The 23238-nt window shown below is 41.9% G+C and overlaps 1 long non-coding RNA gene across 2 annotated transcripts in view; it reads left to right on the forward strand.

Annotated features, from left to right (window-relative positions):
* LOC135296252 (uncharacterized) overlaps positions 1 to 23238 on the forward strand; it is a 66895-nt gene that overhangs the window by 24560 nt on the left and 19097 nt on the right. For both annotated transcript variants that reach the window (XR_010358318.1, XR_010358319.1), the window contains one exon: positions 21011 to 21130. This is a non-coding gene — a long non-coding RNA (uncharacterized LOC135296252). The remainder of the gene's footprint in view (positions 1 to 21010; positions 21131 to 23238) is intronic.

Consider the following 23238-nt stretch of genomic DNA (forward strand, 5'->3'; position numbering starts at 1 on the left):
GCAGGACTCAATGCTGTCACCCAAGACTGGCTCCCTGTTCTTTCCCATCCACATTCACTCCCATTTTACCTGGTATTGTCAGCCTAGGCCAGTCCCACCACTCACACGTAGGCAACCCCAGTTTCACAGGGGTCTTGCTCATCTGTATAAAAAATAAATTAAAAAAAAAATATTATATAAGCATTATAAAAACTGCTCCTCTCTTCTTGCATCCCCTCAAAGTCCCTTTGATACCGTTGCATAAAAGCCTCATCAGGACTGAGAGTTGATTCCATAGGCAAATGAAATACTGTATTGTGGTCATGTTTACAGTGGTACACAGGGAAATGGTACACATTTCAGAATCTTCCTGGGGTATGTGCCCAGAATTATAGAAAAAAAAGCAACCAAACAAAAAAAACCCCACTCCCCTTGGGTGCATTTTTATGTCTTTTACTCACAAAAATATGCTGAGTGCCCAATTCTGTGTATCACTGCAAGAAGTAGAAAGCTGCCTGTCAGTTGGGGCACTATTCTCTTTGCTCAAAGCTGACATAAATGATGATAAGAATTTTAACTTGGAAAAGAATGGAGCTGGATGGAAGGGACTTCTTTTATCCCTATGCCCGAGGATCTAATGTAAAAAAAGGGGAAAATCAAATAAACAATAGTATATCAATAATGGAAATACAGAAGATGAGAGGCTAGACAGTATAAAGAGTGAAAGTGCTAATACTAAGGAGAACAGGGGGGATAAACTGCTTCAGTATTGACCTCAATATAAAATAACCTCAGACATAAAACTATCATTACTCTTTAAGGAACAGAATAAAATATTGATGCTCTTAAAAAATTAGGAAATACCTAATTAAGTAAATTTTCAATTAACATGGTAAAATTACTATAGAAATATTAAGTTGGGATAGAGGTTCATGAATGATCCTTAAAACTAATAGTAAGAGGGTTTTTCTGAAGTTTGTGGGTGACAAGGTGGGAGTCATCCTCAATATGAGAAGATGAGGATATTAGGCAGAAAAAAATGCCTGTCCCAAATAGTCAAACAATGTGATAAACATCAGTGGAATTAAGGGCAATGTCATTTAAAGACTAGTGTGGAGAATTTGCACTAAAATAAATGGGATTTTGTCAGCTGGAAATGGAAATGGGTAGAAAGCACTGGGTCACTGAGCCAGTCAGGATGAATATTGTCATCAGTGTGTTCCAACCATGAAGGGCAAATCCAGGCTGAGGATATATATCCCTGATGACTTGTTTCCAGTGGAGCAGAAGTAGCATTCAGGCTGGTGGTGTCCCCATTCATGAAGGCTGGAGGAGCTGCAGAAGACAGCCCCTGGGATGGATGTGGTAGGAAAAGGGCTTGGATTAGTCCTTCCCTTGTGGTAGGGAAAAGGGCTTGGTTTAGTCTTTCTGAAGCTGCAAAGAGAAGTAATTATTCCCTGCAAGAACATCATGATGCTAAATTCTGGAGAAACAGGAAAAGAAAAGCCATTTAAGTCAAAGAATATAATTCACATAAAAACAACTAGAAATACACTTATGCAGGATAAAAAAATTATTTTTCCTTATCAGTGTACTGAGGATCTGGAATAGGATAGTGGTAATATAAAACCTGGTCATCATTAAAGCAAAGTTTTGTCAGCTCATGAAATATTTTGACCAGCATATTTGGCAAATTACTGGTGTTGTAGGCTCAGGAGCTCCTTTCCAGGTTTATATTCCTCTGACTGGCACTGCATAGGAATAGGTAGAGAGTCTCATATCCCAGAGGAGTCAATGCTGCTGGTTGGTAACATCAGATCTAGCCTTGTTGGTTAAAGCTCAGCCATCGTGGTCTTCTTCCTTGGAGCTGGGCTTGCTGTGGGAACTAGAAGAACAGCAAAATGGGTTCAATCTCATTTATCCACAACCCAGCTGCTGTTTATCCCTCTGAGACAAGTGCCAAGCACCCCTCCTCCAGAGCTGCAATAGTCTGGTACCTTTGTCCTCTGCTGTGTCTCCATGCTGCAAGTAGCTAGTGGGCTTTCTGTGGAGCATGTGCTATGCAAAGCATCCCAGCATATCAAACTTCCCAGAAATAACCCAATAAAATTGTCCAGGAGCTAGGTGAAAAATTCAGATCTGGAATCTCCTCTCCCTCACTGCTGGATTTCCCCACTCCAGAGTCAGCTCCTTTGGCATCACTAGAGCTTGGTTGGCCCAGCACTCAACTGCAGGGAGAGGGAGGAAGAGATCATAGACCTGTGCTGGTGCTGCAAGTGCCTGGCCTTTCCTCTGCAAGGCAGTGTCACCTCAGACTGCCATCATTCATGTCTGATTTCTTGCACATTGGAGTGTAGAGACAGACAGGTTGCACTCTGCTGCAGACATCCCTTCTGCCTTCCCAAGCCACGCTGGGAGGCACTCCGCCCTTCAGCCCCAACCCGTGCCACTGTCACTTGTTAACAAACCTGCCCCACTATTTAGTCGTCCTGGTTTTGGTGACATAAGTGAAGCAGGAAACAGATTTCAAATTATCATGGGGTGGGTTTTTTTTCAAACTCTTCTGAATTAATTGCTCCACCACAGGACACAGCAAGTGCAGTCATCAGGCTGGCAGTGATGCTGCAGCATTTTGCATCTGAGGACCTTTTTTGAAAAAACCCTAGTCATTACTGAATCCTGGCGAGGAGGGAGGGAAGACAGATTTAATAAATTTTTTTGTCTTCTAAAAAAAGTGTGATTCGTTATGTGAAGGCAGTAATTCTAACTGGTGTTATTGGTATGCGGCACGCAGGGATCTTAGTGCTAGCACATCTTTATTAATGTTGTTATAAAAGCTTCTACTGGGATCCTAGTTATCAAATGACTCTGACAGCAATTCATCCACAAAGCCCTGTGTTTTAATTTCTCACTATCTGAAAAGAAATGGGCTGGGTGGGTGGAAAGACTCCTATTTTCAGCTGCTTTGTCCTTTGCTTTAAAGCCTGGCACATTGCAAGTGTAAAGGAGGAACATGTAGGATTACAGCTGGAGGAATGCATCTTTGAAAAATAAATATCTTGCCATAAAAAGCATCTTACGAAGTGACAGGTACCATCTATTGATATAATGGAGTCTTTGATTCCCATAGTACCAGCCATTATAAGAAGCTGTACACAAGGCTGTGAGCCAGAGCCTTGAAAACCTCGTTGAATAGCAGCAGAGCCACAAATAGCAGCAAGGGATTTAATGGTAAAACACTTTACAAAGATTTTGCTGTGTGCACTGTGAAACAATAGAGACTTAATGAATTACTGGAACCAACAAATGTTTCCTTTGACACAAATCAGAGACTGATCAGGGAAGCAGCTAATTTCTAGGACTTCTTCCCCTCTTTAGTTCACTCTTTAGTCATGGTTATAAATAATTGCACAGGAGGTCCAGACCCAGCAGAATGTTTGAGCAAAAGTGATCAGCTAATCTAAGTAAGTAAAAAAACCCCAAATTTTTAATAATTTCTCATGGCAAGGCTCAAAGCATTTCCATATGCATGATGTTACAGTAGAGCATCATGTGAATGTAGCAAAGTGAGTGCTGAGTGAATTATGCATGAGCTGAAAGTGGAAGTGGGGAATGGTCTTGGTGGTTCTCAAAAAACATAGGCATGTGTATGTCTGAACTTTCCTTCCTCAGCTCATTGCTTAGCATTTGTCCAAGCAAATCTGTCCTCATATCTCTTTTATCAAATCCTGGAAGGACAATGGATTTTCTAGATTATAGCTTTGGGGGCCAAGCCTCTCCCACATGGATCTTTTTGTGTGGCTAGAAAATGCGATTTCAGCAACACTGTGGTGTGATGGCCCTTGTTTCTGAGAAAGATATATTGTTGCTTGCCTGCATCCTGGGAGGATAATTCCCTTTTATTAAAGATGCAGGATGATGCCATCTTTCAAAGGGCCCCTTGCCTATTTAGAGGTGAAAGAGGTAGTAAGTTGTGGGCTGAGTGAGATTGGCTCTAATTGCACGACCAACACATAAAACATATTTGCAAGGATGTTTTTTTCCAAACAGAAATTTTTTTCTCCCACTGTCCTGTTCCAAACACTTTTTCTTTCCAAAATGATACCAATCCCTCTAAGTTTTCCCTGTTGCAAATGCAAGGCCTTTTAAATTATGCTCTAATAAATGATGGCTTTTTTGTGGCTTGATTTGATAAGAACAAGATGTAGGTGTCAGGACTGAGGCCAAGCTGGGGTCCTGTCACAGTGTTAGTTATAAACATATATGTGTCTGTGCCAGCATTTTGCCACTTAGGTCAAGAAGTTTTCTGCTGGCAATTGCACTAGGGGCAGGTGTTCAATCCAGGAACTTTCATGATTTAACCCTGTAAACAAACTTGACAAAGCTATCTCAGGATTCTACACAAACAAACCATTTTGGAGTTGCTGTTTGACTGTCCCGGGTGTTCTCTTCTCTTACCTAGCTCTGTGTGAAGCCAAGGTTTCTGCTGAGGTTTGGCATTGACACTTCTGCCGTGGGTGACAGGAAACTGAAGCATTCACAGGATGCCTTGTCTGGGCACAGGAGAGACAAACGTGGGATCCCCTCCAGCCCTCCTCCTCCTGCTGGCTTCTCTCCTAGATCCTTTCACAGAATCACAAGATGGGTTGCGTTCAAAGAGACTACAGTGGGTCACCTGGCACAACTTTCCTGCTCTAGCAGAGTCATCCTTGAGCACATGGCACAGGATTATGTCCAAATGGCTCTCAAATAGCTCCAGTGAGGGAGATTCCACAACCTCTCTGGGCAGTTTGTGCCAGTGCAATGTCACCTGCACAACAAAGAAATTCTTCCTCATATTCAGGTGGAACTTCCTGCACATCAGTTTTTGCCATTGCCTCTAGACCTATTGCTTGGCACCACTGGGGAGAGCCTGGAAACATTGTCTTGACATCCTCCCTTCAGATACTTATTATAGACAGTGATGAGGTACTCTCTGTCATCTATTCTCAAGGACAAACAGGCCCAGCTCCCTCAGCCTATCCTTGTAAGAGAGATGCTCCAATCCCTTCATCATCTTTGTTGCCCTCCACTGGACCTGCTCCAGGATCTCCAGGTTTCTCTTTCACTGAGGAGCCCAGAGCTGGACACAGCACTCCAGATGTGCCTCACCAGGGCTGAGCAGAGGTGCAAGATCACCTCCTTTGACCTGCTGGCAATGCTCTTCCTGATGCACCCCAGGACACCATTGGCCTTCTTGGCCACAAGGGCACTGCTGGCTCATGGAGAGCTTGTTGTCCATCAGGATCTGCAGATCCTTCTCTGAAAAGGAAATATAATTTCAATAGAACTTCATAATGAATATGGATTCCACTTCAGCCCTATATCCATCATAGGGGGATTGAGAAGCCCCTGGGGGGCTGGGTTTGTGTTCAGGGTGAGACCAGCCCTGGCGCAGAGTCTGGAGAGCAGTGCTCCTTGGAGAAGGATTCTAGCTTGGAGGGCTGTGGCTCGGGTGTCCTGAGTGGCACTAAGCATATTCCTGGTATTTAACAACCTAAGAAATAATTACTAGCTGTCTGCAGACCCCCAACAACTCTAAATGGCTGAGGAAGTAAATAAGGACCAAAGGGCAGTAACGCTACAACAGTTTTGTTCAACAGCTCTCTACAATTAAATCCCCCTGTACAAAGGGAAGGCAAGAAAACTGGAAATGAGCTGGTGAGTGAGGATCCCTGCAGTGAGCCATGCTTTAGAAATCACAGACAGCCAGTGACTATGGAAACCTTACACTATCCTAACAGGAATAAATAATTTAGGAAAGACCCATATTAAAGACTGAATTTCTCTCCTGGGCTCAGACAGATAGATGGACTTCTTCCCTTGGGTAGATAATTCCTGTCTTGTTTAACAAAGTGCAGCCCCATCCGGCATTTCAGCAAGAAGTAGCACCAGACACACAGAGCTTTTCATCTTCTCAGCAGCCAGTGCTTCACCCACACAAAATAAAGATAATATTGAATTAACCTCATCTGTAGTAGAGCATGTGCAAACAAGCATGCTTTAGCTGCCTAGCTAGCGAAAAATGAAGGGTTTTTTTCAGGATAAAAATGTATCTAGTAAAACAAGTGCACTGGCTTGTGCCTTGCTGTTGGTTACATGGCAGTCCAGTTGAAGCCCCTCCTGCCATCGCTGCTGCCCCTGGCTGAACTTGAGATGGATGAGGATGGGCACCGAGGCATTGCTGAGTGCCTCTGTGCCTGCACAGCCCCCCTTGCCTGGCTCCAGGGCTCTTCTGCTCCTGGCACTAAAGGATACTTGTGATGGGGAAGGGGAGAAGAGGCCGCTGCTCTCAGGGAGTTAATATTTCATCCCTTGTGGCAGAGCAGCGGTCCAAGGGCAGAGGCCAGTGCCCACCATGTGTTGTCACTCAGGGATAACAGAACACCACCAGCAGTACAGTTTCTTTCCCAAAGATTCTGTCTCTCTGCAACACAATAGACTTACAAGCTACTTTTCTACAGATGAATTGTTTTTCTTGGACTACATGCATTAGTAGCTTCAGTGTGTGCTGCCAAATGAAGAGACTGGGGGGGGAAACCCTGTGAATGCCAAGCAATCCATTTTAAAAAGCCACCTGCATGTAGGAAATAAGGGATCCAGGAGTGCCTGAAAGCTAAATCTTACCAAAGGAGAAGGCAACATGTAGAGTTTCAGCAAATTCTTACCTCTGTACTGGTTATCTTCTTTTCTCTTTTGAATTGCCCCTTATATCCCTGTCCACCTGCCCTTTTCCTTTTCCTTTTCCTTTTCCTTTTCCTTTTCCTTTTCCTTTTCCTTTTCCTTTTCCTTTTCCTTTTCCTTTTCCTTTTCCTTTTCCTTCTCCTTCTCCTTCTCCTTCTCCTTCTCCTTCTCCTTTTTCCCCTCACATTTGCATCCTTAAAATAACAACCATAGTAGCAATAACAGTGCAAATGAAAGGAGGAAAGGTAGTTCTGGAAGGAGGGTGCATTTGACTCATCATGTAGCTCATTTACATGTTTTGCACTGCTCTGGGTTTCTCCAGCTGGACGCTTGCTGGAACAGGATGCTGGTAGCACTGGCCAGCTGCACTGAATTATCCCATTTTCTAAGTTTTAAGGCACTGCTGTAGTAAGAGCAGAGGTTGTGTTTTACGTATTACCTCCCTCCCATTTCCAACACACCCCATCCCAAAGGTTCTGCTTCTATTCCTCTGGGGAGTTAAATCCACAATGATCCTCCTCAGACAATAAGTATGGTGTTATTCAGGTCCCTGGGAAAGCAAGGAAGGGAGCAGCGGCACTGGGGGTTAAACAAATGGTGGTAGCATGAAGGCAATGGGAACCCGGAGAGTGGAAAGTTGCTTGGCCTTGGGGAGCAGTTTCTGTAGGCCATTTTGAGGTAAGGATGTCAGGCTGCTTAAATGGGAGCAGCTGTCAGACAGTTCCTCATCCCAGAGGTTTGCCTGTAATGTTGGACTGAATTTCTTGATTAGGAAGTCCATTGCTGTGAAGGGACTAACTGGGAGCTTACATTGCATTTTTATTACCTGCAAAAAGCTGTTAAAACATTTCCTCCTGCAATTCCAATTTGTGCAAAATTTTCAATATTCTCTCTTGAAGTAGATTAAACTGCATATAGAGTCCTTAAAAATCAAACATTGGGTAGTTTCCAAAGAGCCATAAAGCTAAGGTTGCAGGATGATAACAGTCATTTGTAAAAGTAAATATGATAAAATGAACAGCTGCTTGCATGAAGTAGCACCACAGACTTCCTAATGACTAGATCAGTTCATTTGGGGTTTCAAAATAATTTGAGTTCTGCTTGTCTGAGTGCTGTTAATTGATCAGAAAGTAAAGCTGATCACTGCTTGTTTTTCCCGTGACATATATGCTTTGATAAATGATTGCTTGCAACTCTTGCAGTGTTACTCATTATTGACTTCAGATACATCAGCTCGATGGATGGAAAAGATTGCTTACCAGAACCATTAATATAATTCTGAGGTTTTCTGAGGTTCTCTGCAGGACCTTTCCTCTATAACAAACTCCCATCAATGACCCAGCAGTTTTCAGAAAACTGCCAACTGTTTTTCATTATAACGTGTTGCAGGCAGTGCTTCCTAACAGAAGAATTTTCATGTGCTAATCACGTTCTTTTGGCTGTAGGTAACTAATAAATATATATCCTTGGATTTCGGTTGCTGGCAAAGGCTTATGACATTCTTGAAAATAGCACACACTTTTAGGTAACACTGGCGTGTCTGAAACATTAACTTCTGTTTTCTGGACTTTCTTAGCAACTCTGCTCTTGTGGCAGCCTCCAGAGAAGAGACACTTGACTTAGGAAACCCTCTCTTCTTGGAAGAGTTCTCATACAAGTGTGGAAAACTTGCAGAAAACACATTTTTCTAAACTTCAATGACACTTGAGAAACTGTTGGATGGAAGACTGGGGGAGGATGGAATGAAATAGGGACAAGGAGAAAGGAAAAAGAAAAAGAGGCACTTAAAAAGAGAGGTAGGGGGAAAACTGCTGAAAAGGAAATGAGATAAGAAAATATGAAAGGAAAGCAGAAGAAGATGAAAAAATAAGTAGCACATATGTTTATTTTATAGGAAGTTGGCTGACAGGCTGAATTTCTGGTCTGGTCAGGGAATCAAAATTATGGTGGGATCTGGATGAAAAATGAATAGCAAATATCCTAAATTAAGAACTCAAGAGACTGAAATCTGTTTGTAAAACTGTTTCAGAACAACAAAATACCATATTTTAAGACTGAAGTTTGTTGACAAATAATTTGCAAGCAGAAAGCAGGCTAAATGTCTTGCATAAGAAAGGACTAGAAAATACTTGCTCAGAAACACTGATGAAGTGAAAGACCGTGTTCTGTTACCAACTCTTCTCATCTCACATTTCATGTGAAATAATGAGATAAATAACTTTATGCCATTAAAATTATATCAGATTTTCCTCTCCTGAAAGCAACTGTACAGATATTTTTATGGCTGGTGCTGGTTGACATGATCCTTGTAAACTTCTGGCATGACAAATGGTAAATTTATTTTTCAGGAGTGACTTCAGCTCCGCTTGTGATGGGAATGTGAGGATGGGGTAATAAGAGGAAAGGCTGTGTGGAAATGAGGGTTGGTACCTGGGAGTTTTGGGCAGTACTGTTGTGAGACTTACTGACTTTATGCTCCCTGGAAACATGACATCTTGGAGGAACCATACAACTACTGTAACATTTATTAAGAAGACATGGTCTTTTCAAAGTGCATCTGAGAATTATAGTGATTTTCTAATAAAGAGGATGTTTGAAGAGAAAAGAGGAGGAGTATTGTATTTGATAGCAATATCAATCCCAAAACAAGTAATTGACTCTGCTGTTATCATCCTGGCATGAAAAGAAGCATCTTTCAGAGTCTTGACAACAAATAAAAAGTGCTGGGTTTAAAATTGGCTATTTTTGTTATTCAAAATTTATCAGAGGGGATCCTAAAAATGGGACAATCTCTCAGGACACTGAATTTACCCACTGATGCATTTGTGGTCAGGCGGGTGGTGCTGCAGGGAGCTAGGGAGCTGGTGACATTGGGACCAAGCCAGCAGTGGGGACTGAACTATGGAGCCAGTCCATCCCATACCTGGGTGCAGCCCAGCCACGGCACTGTGGGATGGCTCAGCCCATTGGTGTATGACAGTATCTAAGTTTGGGAGGGATAAAAACTGCCCCATGGAGCTCATCCAAAAGGATGCAACCTTAATACCTCAGAAATTCTTATCTCTTCTTTGTCTATTGTCTCATATTTTACCTTACTGTTGGTAATGGTAAGACAGTGCTAGGCTTTCCTACACTGGATATAGACTCAGGGCAGCAGTGTGGAATTTTCACCCTAAAATTAATCTGGGATAATTCCTGGGCATCCCTCATTGAAAGCCTCTTTCCCTGATTTTAGCCCATTTTTATTCTATCAGCTTCAAAGGAGATGTGCAGTCCTGACTGGCATCACTGGCTCTAGAGCAGAAATGCACCCCTCATTTCTAACAGAATGGTCTCCATATTTCATCATAAAGTCTTCTACTAGGAAACTGATTGCTTGCATGATAGCACTCTGATTTATAAAATCTGTGAGAAGGGGTATCTGTCAGAACAGATCTGTGGATTTTTTCTAATCTATAAATCAAGCAAAGCAGTGAGGAGGTGAGGAAAAGCTTTAACTCAGCATGATGTTTCCACAGAAATAGAAAAATTCAACACTGTAAACCACAAACTGATCTAGTATGTGCTGCATGCCAGGCTTTGTTACAAGGTGGGTTAGAGCTCCTATACATCTCTGGATCATGGTAGAGACAGGTAGCCACTCTGCTATACTTCAGAGAGGTTTGACATGTCAGTGGGGAGAAGGCAGCTAAAATAACAGCAATGTGCTTTAAAGACATCAGCGCTGCTGCCCAGATCAAGGGTGTATGCAGAGCAAATGGCAGTGACGGTGTTTAACTGGTTACCTTTTGTGAAGGTCTTTGTGTCTTTGCAAGAAGCTCTAGGAGGAGCAGAGGCACTCAGAGAGAAGGCAGCAGTATTGGTCCAGCAAGGGAAGCTCTGACTCAATATAACCAGGAAAATAAGAGAAAAAACAGCAGGAGGGTGATCATTAACTGCCTGGGCATTCCTTGCATTACTTTAGAGCCCACAGAAACAGAACTTAGCCAGGTCTTGGTGAGGAAAAAAAGTTGCATTGACACCATCTGACTCTATCACAATATTGTCTCATTGATGATGTTAAACTGCAGTCTGGAGTCTGGTCAACAGATTGGTTGAGCAAGTTGTAAGAGCTCAGAAGATCAAAAGCATAAACAGAGTGTGAAGAAGTAATGAGATTCAGATATCCTGGATTCCCACCATTAGCAGGATATTCCAGTTCATGGGTGGTTTAAAGCACTGCTGAATTCACAAAAACAGAGAAGTGTTGAAGTTGGTCTCTGACAATAACGTTGTCCAACCTCCTGCTCATGCAGGACCACCTAGACCAAATTTCCCAGGACTGTGTCCAGAATTTCCAAGGAGACTTCTCAATCTCTCTGGGCAACCTGTGCCAGTGCCTGGCCATTCTCACAGAGAAAAAGTGTTCCCTGATGTTCAGATGGAATTTCCCATGTTTTGGGCCTTCTGCCCCACTGAACACCACTGGAAAGAGCCTGCCTCTGAGCTCTTTGCACCCTCCCTTCAGGTATTCATACACATTGATGAGATCCTCTCTCCCCCAGGATGAACAGTCCCAGCTGTGTCAGTCCTTTCTCACAACAGAGATGCATCAGTCCCTTAGTGATCATCCCAAGGTGATGGTCACTTACTGCTGCAGAAGCACTGGCACTGCAGTATGGCCTAACATGGACAGGCTGCCATCTGCTACACTGCAAGGTAGGGACCTACATTTAATGTGTCTGAAAAATGAGCTATAGTTCAAGAGTTGCATGTCACAGAAGTGTAACAGTGTGCTCTGTGAAGAATTTCCTTTCTGCCTCTTGCAGTCATTAATTTCATGCATGGTAATCAAGGGCCTGCCTGAGAGAAGAGCTGAATTGTGATTCAGCCAGAACTTGTGCTCCATTATTACCATATGTTCTATTATTACCAAAATATAGAGCCTGCTCTGGAGTTAAAACTGTTTCTGTGCATCTGGATGGAGATAAATAATCAGGGGAAAAAGAGTACCTATTCAGTAACTAATTCTAAAAAAATCTGTGAATATTGTTTCTTCAGAAAGAATTCTTAAACCTGTTACATCTTGTATTCATGAAAAGATTACCACCAGCATGTAATTGAGATATATAAAATCTTAATCACTTTATCATTTATAAATATGATTTGAGATTTTCATTACACAAAATTTCATAAAATACAGGTGAATAGTTTATCACTTACATGATCCAGCCAGAAACAGATATTTCAAAGTGAATTGTAAAAGCTAATTTTAGTTGGACTTTTTAAACAGCAAGAAACATTTTAACATATGATCCTCTTAAGTTCTTCCTGATATTCCAAAACATAGACAAAATAAGTACTACCAGTTAGTTTGGGGCATACTAAATCTGAGAGAGGAAAGGGGAAATTCTGACACTGGCCACAAGTTAGTGTTAGGGTTGGTGTTCAGGGATCCACCAAGGCTACAGCTCCAGGGGCTGGGGCTGGAAAAGGTATAGAGCACGACACTGCACTAACATTGATCTCCACGTCTATCTAAACCAGACCCCCCATGGAGCCTGGGGCTTCAGCCTGCAAATTCAGGTTAGGGTTAAGGTTAGGCTTCAGAGAAGCAGAAAACCCGTATCTCTAGGGACACTGGGCCTGGAAAAGTTATGACATGGAGAGCATGGTACTGCACCAACATTTATCTCTCCACATCTTTCTCTTCTAGGCCACCCATGGAAGCTCAGGATCTGTCCGAAGCTGCCATTAGGGTTTAGGGTTCTGGTGCAAGGAGGGACCCATCTGCCTAGTAAAGGGTGCATCTTTATTGTATGAGCTTCTGCAAGCAGACAGTGGTGGCTTTGATTTGTCACTGTCTGTTCCCAGACAGAGAGTCTACCAACTTACAGCAGCAATCTGCAGAATATCAAACAGAAGAGACAAAATAATGGCTTTCCTTCACTTCATCAAAGTCTTTGGTCTGATCTTGTTACGCTTGCAGGAAAGGGAAGTGTACATTATATTTTAATGATTTTTTTTCTTGATAGCATGTTCTGTATAAAAAAGGTGTACATAGCACAGCCAGCTTTTAAACCATTACTGGTCTGAGTAGAACTTGATTACCAAAATACAATTTTAACCTAAAAGATAAGGAGGCGGCTTTGCAACGGCTCATACACTTACGTGTTTCATAAGTGTATGACTGTAGTTTATTTACCCGGATTTTCAATCTGATCAATATATTTCATGTTAAAGTTGACACTTACTCTAAGAGATCCCAAGCAAGATCCTTGAGAGAGACACAAAAGGAGAGGAGTGGGAGCAGTGGGTGCTACTGAAGACCATGGCAGAACTCCTCACTAGCCCTTCCTGAGAGGGGATGTGACCTTCTTATGAAGACTTTGCCTCTTACCAAGGCAGGAAACCAAGCAGATTTTAGGTGGAAATTGGCTGAAAACTGGGGAGGCTGACCCCAGGAGTCATTGTTAGCACCAGTAACCATGGATATTTACATCCTCTCTCATGTGCGTTCTTTCCCTAGCTGCTGTGCCTCCTTGAATTTCATTTGCAACACTGTAGATCCCATTTTGCTGTCTTTGGGAAAGCCTGTGACTCGTGTCCTCTGGGACACAGAGACTGCTTGATTTGTGACTTGACCTTGCATGCTGCTTGTTACGAAGAAGAAAGGCTGCAAAGTGGTGTGCTCTGAGAAGAGCTCTTGAATTCTTGCATTTCATAGGGATTCAAGAAGTGTAGATACCTGGTAGGGTTTATTGACCACATTCGTGGCAGCCCCCAAGGTGTGGGGTGGAGATGAGTTCTCTCATCTTAGTAACTTATGACTTGGTAAGTCCCCAAGGTACTGCAGAGGGTGAAGGGAAATCATGCTCCAAGAGGCAAAAAAAATGTATCTGTATGAACTGCTTTTAATTTGCTTCCTTAGGCCTTTATAGCACAAAAGGAAATGCTCATTTAGGCACACAATATTTATAGGAAGATTGCAAAATCTATTAAATACTTTCTGTTCTAAATTAAGATGGACCAAAGTGCAGTGTCAATTTTTTTTCTAGATTTTATATTTAATTAATTCTTTATTTGTCTGTTTATTTCTGTTTCTTGAATGTTCACTGAGTACATTAGGAAACTGTATGAAATGTATTAACTGAAAACATCCATCTCTGACAAAACGTTATGATATTAATTCATAGCTTCCCCCTTTACTGGAACTGAGGCATTTCTCATTTTCTTCATAGAATAAGTAAATAAGAAACAAAAAATAAAGAAAATACTATTTACAAATTATCAAATAACATTTCATCTAAATTCAGCTATGTGAAACTACTCATATATTTAAAATTATGTGCACAGTCAAGCACACATCTAAACTTAGGCCTAGAAAATATGTGCACTCCAAAACTCTCCCAAACCTGGATCTGTCTTTGCAGCCTGCCTGGTGCCCAGCTCCTTCCTTTCCTTTGTTCTGCCTTCCCCCCAGGAGATTCTCCTGACTGTGAAGGCTTGTGTGCTCCTGTCCTGAATTACCCCACAGCCTACTGAGCTGGAAACCCAGGATGGTCAGCATCTTGGTGGGTAATGCCCATTTGCATTGAGTCAGTGCCATCTCAAAACGTTTTCCCCAGTATGATTTTTCCATGTTTGCAGTGGATTCAGGCAACATGTGCAGGATTTTCTTTAAGGTATGATTAGACATGTAAAAAAGTGAGTGTGAACTGGAGGGTGACCTTAAAAATTTGTGGCACTGACAATCATTCCAAGAAGATTTAGAAATTCGAAATACCCCTAATATCTACCACTAGGTTGCAATCTGAGCTGAGGGGAGGTGTTTCTTTAAAGTAAGAAACAATGATGAACTGCATCTCTACCTAATGCTACTATTATTTTTCCACATTGAAATGCCATGTTGTCTCCCAATAGGAATGACTGATTAAAAAAATATGGCATTTATTTTTGTCTCCAGTTTTGAAACACATCACTTCTGGACTCATTCTTTTTTTTTTTTAACTTCTGTATGTGGGCTTGCTATTTAAAAGGAGGTGAGTGAATTAAACTTGGCACTTATTTCCCATTTGTCATGCCTGCTGCTTTGAGAAATACTATTTCCCTGCAGTTTTGAAAAAACTCTCTGATTAAAGGGGGTACTATTTTGTTTCTTTAACTGCAGTTTCCACTGACTCCTTTTATTCTGTAGTGTGCAGAAGATGGTCAGCATTTTCTTAGATCAGCATTTTACACAATTAGACAATGTGTTGGCTCATCAAGAAGGTGAAGGTCCCAAACCTCTGCCTATACTGATATATTTTGAAGTATTTGGCTAGTTCTGGTTGTGTATTTTGTGTATAACCCTTACTGTATGCATAATAAGAATATGTGAAAATTTGCACATTTAGAAGTTCTGAACTTCAATATTGCCTGTCTTAAGCAGACCTAATAAAAAGCTACTATTTGACATCTTCTCTTTCTTCCTCTCCTCCCTGTGGCTTTCATAATTAGAAGTGTTTTTAAAAGTGAAATGTGCATTTTCAGACAATATTTCTTAAATTATGTGTGTTTTGATGTTGCTTACATCCTCCTTTCCTGTTTGTTTCTGAATATTCAACTTTACTGCAAGTTTCCTCTTTCTCCTGTGCTTATGTTGTTTTTGCTTCCCAATCTCTATTGTAAACTATGTACCCTGGAAAATCTTTTCTTATGGTATGCACTGACATAAGTATCATAGATTTATAGATGAGTATCTGCCTACAAACTTACAACATGTTATCACTTTTCCTTTATCTGAGACCTTTGAGTAGGTATTCAGAAATTCTGAACAACCCATATGACTTTGGGTAGATGCCCTGAGGATGCATATCCAAATAGCTGTGCTATTGCTTATGCCGCCTCAAGCAAGTCACAGAAAGAATCTTAATATTAATAATAAAGTTAGATATCAGTGTCAGTCCTCAGTGAGACCTTGCTTGAGCAGTGAAGCCCTGTCAGGAATTTCCTGAGGGCAACAGCGAGGTGAGTCTGGCAGCACCAGCCTTGGAGGACATCAGGGATGGCCACTAAGCTGAAGGCTGCTTGACAGTGCAGGCGTGGGGGACTCTGACTGGCACCCTCTGCATGCTGGGCTGGTGCTCTGCCACCAGCTTTGGGCTCTGTCTCTGCCCCTCGGTGCTTTGCTACAGGCAGTGCAGCCTCCCTTCCCAGGGGAAGACCCAAATGTGAGCTCCTGGGTTCCTGTCCTGGGCCAGGCTGCCTGCCAGGGCAGGCAGAAGGGGGTTCAGGTACAAGCCTTTTCTTCTGGCACAAACTTCCCATAAACACCAGCACCTGGAGCGTCTCCAGGTGGCTGCCATGGCACCAGGTGCTCCACAAATACCCAAAAATACCACAAGTATCCCAAAAATGCTACAGCCATGTCCATCCCCCGGGTTAAGCTGGATGTGAGAAGCCCCACAATCATCCCCATCTGTGGGACACACTCTTTGGGAAACTTTCTGCTTTGCCCTGGGTCAGCAGGTTTTCCAGATGGATGCAGCCAGCAGCTTTCCCTAGTTTTGAAAGGATCCCAAAGAACAATCTTTAAACATTTCTCTTTCCACTCTTCTGCTTATCAGCTGTCTCACACATCAATCCCTCCTGAACTTTTGTCCTCTATTTTTATCACATACAATATTTGTCTTGACTTATGTAGAGTGCAGGCTGTCTCAGGAAAGGAATGTGCTTTATCTGCTTGCAAGAAATGGCTGTGGAAATCTATGGCACCATATAAATGCTTTGTAATACTAATAACACAAAATGTGTGTGAAGTTTGTGTGGTTTATGGTTAATAGATTTCATGGTGACTAAGTTCTTTCTATCACTTCAGATGACAAACACCGTTCTTAATGCTCTCAAAGCATCTCAAACCCCTCCTTCAGTTTCTTGTATTTTCATAGGAAGATAAGGCAATGCATCTTTTTTATTTTTATTTTTTTAACATGGGAGCCTGAGGGGAGGACAAAGTGTTGCATCTGAGCTGGATGTATCAGCAGAAATCACCCAATAGAATTTTTAAGTGTTAGTGATGAGAAAGATAGGAATCATGAGACAAAAAGCCTGAGGTCATGTTTTATTTATACCACTGTAAATCAGGAATCAATTTTCTAGTGAAAAATTGTCCAGCACAAAGTGTTATCAGACTTAGGCCCATAAAGACCTCAACTGTAGGCAAAGCTTGCAAAGGGCAACGAGGAAGAACAGGGAATTGTAGGAGAAAGAAAAGAAATATGAAATATCTATTACAATAAAGATGGCTGGAAATGTATATAATAAGACAAATTAATTGGAGCTGTATCTATTGCAGGAGGGGTATTGTATCTTTGGTATTGCCAAAGCATAACAGCCAAGAAAGATATGGACTTAAAAGTAGAACTTACAGAAAGGATAGGCCAGGTGATGTGGAAGTGTCATTTAGCCAAAGAATAATCTTATGTTTGATGAAAGAATATTAGAGCTTTATATGCCACAGAAGACACTGACCAAAGTTGTGATAAGAAGGAGAGACATATTAAATTTAGTTTTAATTGGTTCTCAATAGAAACTTACATGAAATTATCACACCTCCACAAGTTATAGCAAATCACTGCCACAGGCTGTTTTTCAGTAATTTTTCTGCATAATAATTTCTGTATAATGCAGCAGTAATTAAAATAATTTCTCTGCTTACTGAAGTATCCTTGCTCTTGTGTATTTTTCATAATTAAAGAACAGGCATGTCAATGGTAGATGTCCTTTATAATACAGTTTAGTATTACTTAGATACCCCTGCTCAAAGCTGATAACATAAAGGCAGTAACATGGAACATTTATTTCAGAATATATCTTCTCTATGCCTCAATATCAAGAGCTTATTTTTCTAGTATTTTGTGCCAGAATTCATCAACCAGATGTTTAAAAATATGATGTTTAAATTTTATGTTTTATAATTCCCAATGATAGGCTGTTGCTATTTGTTAAAACAAAACTACCTTGTTTTTTAGAAATTCTCCAAAAGCTCTGACTGACAGCACTAGAAATGTTAACTGCATATTTAAAATCATATTTATTGTAGGTAGAAAGTAATAAAATTTGCCTTTTAATCTATTCCATACTTGTTCAGGTATCTGTTTCTCTGTTAAGGTGCAGTTTTCATTTTCCATCCATTGAGCCTTTGGCCACTTCTTGGAGTCAGCAAACAACAGAGCTTACATGAAACACTAAACTGAGACAGTAATCTAATTCTTCAACAGACAGTAGTGATCTTTGCTACTGGCATTCTCAGAATCAGTGACTCTCTGGTGGGGGACACTAAGCTCAATATACAGTCCTGTTATCAGTCCCCTGAGCCAGACACGCCACTAACAATTTTTATTAATTTATGTCTGCATTATGGTACTACTGCTAATTATAGGGTCTACAAATTGTGGTTTTACTATCACTTTGCCCCCTTTACTACCTGCAATTTTCAGCCTGTCCATAACTCTTCCTGATTCCTGTTCTAAACTGGCTTTAACACAAGACCCCTTTCTTTTCATATACAGGCTCAAATTTTCCAGTTGTATAGTCAAAACTTCCTGGGCATTTTTCTGTCAGATTTATTTGCCTGTAGCACCTGATACATCAGAAATGCAGAGGAGGATTTATATGGACACTTACCCTTGCATGCTTCCAATTAGTGTTTACAAACTGGGATTTTACAGGGCTAATTAGATAAGGAGTAAGACATAAAGACACTTCAAACCACGGATAAGATTCAAATTAAAAGAATCATCTGTGACTTCTTTTGGACCATGACTTTAAGAGATTGTCATCCAAACTGATGCTTAGGAGTAAACAGAGAGTGTACCTCCAAGCAGCCAAATCTCTACCTGTAATAACTGAATAGATACTCTCTCTAAATATGCACCCTGTAGATAGACACACACCACGGCTCAAACAAATCCAGGGAAAGTAGAAAGCTGACGGGCCATCAGAAAACACAACATCAGTCTCCCAAGGGGTGTATTTGTAATAAACCTTTACCTCAGGTGCTCCTGTCTATTGGGAAAGCAAATGGAGAATTCAGTTCATTCACTGCCAGCACAGAGGGAAACTTATCTTAATCTTTGGGAAGGTGTTTTTATACACCAGTCTAATCCATTGTTGTCTCCCTGCTCCTACAGTGCAGCTTGTATCAATACATCATGCAGATTTTTTCCTTCTACAGCTCTGAAAGCAAGCTTCTGTGCACACTGCATTTTGATCTGAGGGGAATGACTTTTCCAGGAGGTCAGGACATTTTAAAATGTTTTTGACTTACTCTCATTCAGAGCAGTGGCAAGATGTCTGATCCCTGGGGAAGGAAGGTAAACCCCAGCATTTCTGGCAAAGAAATTAATGATGTAGAAATTAAATGCATAATAAACTTTAAATTTTCCTCCAGTGATAATTTTCCTGGGAAATCACATACTGTGCCTGGCCCATTCTTACATATGCTTTATGAACAGAAATGGTCCACTGTCCTCATCCAAATTGTACAGACAGGTGTCAGTACATGCAACAGCCATAAAGGGGCTGAATTATCACAGGGTAATAAAAAAGGTGTGAATGGGCTTTTTTTTTTTTTGGAATATTGCTACAATCAGATTTCCCCTAGCCCTGAGCAGCTTACATACATACATGTATTCCGACCTTGTGTCACCCCTGGGTTTTGTCTGTGATCCCTGCTGGTGCTTTCTCCATGGTTTTGGCTGCTCCCAGGCAGAGTCCCTGCCTGCTCTTTGGGGCTCTAAGGACCCCACACTGCTCTGCTGCTCTGTTCAAAGTCTCACTGCTGAGGAACCAGGCTCTCTGGTGCACCTTATCATTCTGCCACAGCACAGTGTTATCAAAGCAGGGATTTTCTGTGCCCAGCAAAGAAGGCACAAGCTGTGGTCATTAGCTCTATCAATATACCAAAGCAAGCAAAACAGTGCAGAACTACAAAGAGTGTTTGTTTTTCTGTATCAGAGCATTATGATAAAATATGCATCCTCAGTTATTAGATAGCTCATGAATAAATATATTATTATGCTAGGCATCACACGCTTGCTCTGTTAAATGCAGTCTCCAAGTTATTGTTCTTAAGACCATGAGTTTCAAGTTATGCGATGATTTTATGCAGAATCAGCTTAGAGGGAGAGGGAATTGCATGAGCAGCAAAAAAGTTTGCTCTCTGCTGGAGGTGCTGATTTGCATCTGTCCCTAAAGCAAAGATGACCTCTGGGAAATAGGGATTTTCTTTTTGATACAATTCCTGCAAGAAGAATTGCCTTGCATGCCTTCTGGCTTCTTCTCAAGATCACGGATTTGTGTAAATAAGGCGAGTCAAACTATATCCACAGTGCAGCTTGCATTGTAATGTAGAGATACTTCAGTAAGCTTTAAAAAAACTAGCTCAGCTCCTGAAAGCTGTCTGCTGCAGTTTAATCTGGTTGTCAGCTCTGTAGAGGTCTGCTGTGGGTAACAAACAGACCTGGCCTGGAGCTGAAATGCAGATTAAGCCAGGGCAGAAGGAATGCTTCCAGGACTTGGGGTAGCATCGTGGTGCTTATCCTTGAAGAAAACTGCACCCCTGACATCTTCAGTCCTTAGAGGCTGCCTGCATGGTGATTCTGTTCTGGAGCAAAGGCACAATGCCTCAGCACAAGACCTGAGACTTAGGTAGAGACAGCTGCATGTTAAGGTTCAGCTCTATTAATTTTCTCTTCTTTCTTTCAGGCTAAGGAGCACTGGCACATCAAAACAATAGGAAGCAAAGTGTTTGTAAATAAAGTAAGGTTAATGCAGAGAGAAGGAATTTATGTGCAATCAAAACAACAACAAAAATTAAAAAGCCAGGTGAAGCAGAGCACCTTTGATCAGGGTTCACATTTTTCTGTTTTTTAACATATGATATTTTGGGCTCTCCTATGCTTTTGGAAGAACTGCAAGATTATTGTTATCACCTTTTGTGAAGTCCTGCTTAAAAATTCTCCTTTTCCTCTGCATGGTATCAGGGCAGCAATCAGTATTGCTATTTTCTTGGACTGAATTATATGTTTGCTGTCTGTACTAGCCTGAGGAGGCTTTGTGAGTTATTTGCAACAAAATGTGTAATTTCATACCTCTTAATTCTTTCCCTTTAGGGCTGGAAAAAGGTAACAACCATTTCTCCACAATATGATCAGCAGCCTCACAGGTGATGGGGACACTGCTGTTCCCTGTGATCTCTAGTTCCCACCGTGGTTCTGCATTGTTTCTTTCTGACGCAGAGACGGGGTTTTCTGGGATTCTAAGTCATACCCACATTTTTCTTCAGGTTCCTTGTGGCACTGGAATTGGTTTCCAACTGGCATGTATCCTTATTTTGAATTTTCTGTTGGCTGAAACACAAGAGAGGACAACTTGTGCTTCCCTGCTGCTGCTCAGAAGTATAGCCGTAAGTACAGGCACTGAATTCGGACTGTGCTCTGCTCCCCAAGGCGCCTCCGTGGGAAAGGCTCTGTGCCCAGCCTGAATGAGTTCCCACTTTCCCTTGAATCGGGGCATTACAAAGATTTCTTATTTCTAAAAATTACAATTATTCTGGGTTTTTGTTTTGTCTCTAACCTGTGGCCCAAGCAGGTAGTCCTGGCTAGCTGAGCCCTAGGAGAAACAGAGGGAAGCAGCTCTTAGACAACTGGATTATATTGTTCCAAAAGCACAACTAAATGGATTTTGCACAAATGACTTGATTTTTTTCCCCCCAGTGTTACCAGTCCAGGATTTAATACATTCCTTGATCTCTTCTCTTTGGCACATGCAATAAACTTAAGCAAGTCCTTCTACATTGCTGTCCATCTAAGACTGACAAAAAAAAATGGAAATAAAAACGTTCACCGTTTCCTCAAAAAATTATAATACTTTAACATTTGCCATTTTGTTGCCTTCAACCCAAATTCTGCCTCCTTTTCAAGGTTTCTTTTTACACTGATAAAAATTCTGGGAATATGCTACCCCAGACACCTGCTAAAAGCCTTAATTGCCCTCTATATTCTCATCCTACAGCAGCTGTGGCAACCAGCGATTCACATTTTGGCTGGGCCCAGACAGGTTTGGGGATTTTTTTAAAGAAATTAGATTGACTTGAACGCTGTTTGGCTCAAGTGTTGGCTCCACTGCATTTCTGTCGAGCATTTTACAACCACGCCTGTCTTTCCCAAACCCTCCCTAATTTGTATTCTATTTGTGTAGGAATTTTCCTACCCCAGGAAGTCAGAGCAGCCACCAGCCAGTCTGCCCTTCTGCCTCCAGCAGCACATTTTGCCAAAGCATTCAGGGATGCTGCATCATACTTTTTCACAATGCGTGTTGGAGGGCCCCTCACTATGCATATTTCAGTAACGTGAAGAATATCTTAACATAGATGAATGCATAGAAGTGCAATTTCTCCAGAGTCTGGCTGCCCTCTTCTCCTCACCCTGTCGGTGTTCATACTCCTTGTAAAGCCCTATGCAGTCAGCCATACAGGGAAACAAAAGGATACAACCTGTACCTGCCAACCCTGGAGCTATTTTCATGGCCCTTTATTTTCATGCCTCCAGGAAAGCATCACTGAACACCTCCAAGGGGTGGTGGTGCTGTCAGACACGCTCCATTCAGCACTCTCCCCCTGTCACTTCCCACTGAACCTCTGACCCAGCTGATACACCTGGGCTTCATTATTCTCCAATTCAATGAGATCTCACTGTTTTCAGGCCAGACGTTAGCTCATCCTTCCATGGTAGTTCAGTGAGGATGATGAAATACAGCAATTGTGAAGAGAAAAGGCAGCAGGGAGGTGAATTCCTTCCTCTTGGTGTGTCCTGCCAGCTTCTAGCAGCTTAGTGGCATCCTGGGCTGGAGTTTGTGTCTGAAATACGGTGTTTGATAGGCAGCAATAGTCAAAACCCCCATCTGTTCTGCAGAGCAGGGGTCGAGCATATGGCTGTGGCTCTAGGTTGCTATTCTATAGCACCCCCATCATTGCTGGGGTGTGGCTTCAGGGTGAAGAACAGCTGAGCTCGCCCCTGGAAGTGTCATTTTATTTCTCTCTCTTCCTCCAAGGGTTTGGAGGAGATCAGCACCTGCAAACCCTGCCCTCTCTCATCCCTGCCTGTGCCTTCCTGGTTCTCGGAGAAGGCAGCTCTGAAAACAGCAAACACTGTTGGCTGGCAAATGTGTCCACCACCTTGTCTTTGTTCTGGTGGCCACGAGGAACTAAGTTGAGGCAGTAAACCCCTTTTTGTGGGTAAAGCACCTTCTCTTTTTGTATACCTATGTTATAAATATTGCTGCTGGCACGGTGCATTCTTATTCCTTGACCCTTGCTTTCAGTAATTGTTATCTCAGCCCAGGGTCTCTGCCTTTGCTCTTCTCTGACTGGAAGGGGAGGAGGAAAGGGGAGTGGCTTATTTGAACCTGTATTTGGTTGATGCTGAACTACTTCACCATTCAGTCCTTTTTAAAACAAATTTATATTTTTGGCTTCCAAAATAGATCATAGTGTTTACCTCCACAGCTACGTTG

This window comes from Passer domesticus, chromosome 3 (genome assembly GCF_036417665.1).
Source record: "Passer domesticus isolate bPasDom1 chromosome 3, bPasDom1.hap1, whole genome shotgun sequence".
In the NCBI taxonomy this organism is placed as follows: domain Eukaryota; kingdom Metazoa; phylum Chordata; class Aves; order Passeriformes; family Passeridae; genus Passer; species Passer domesticus.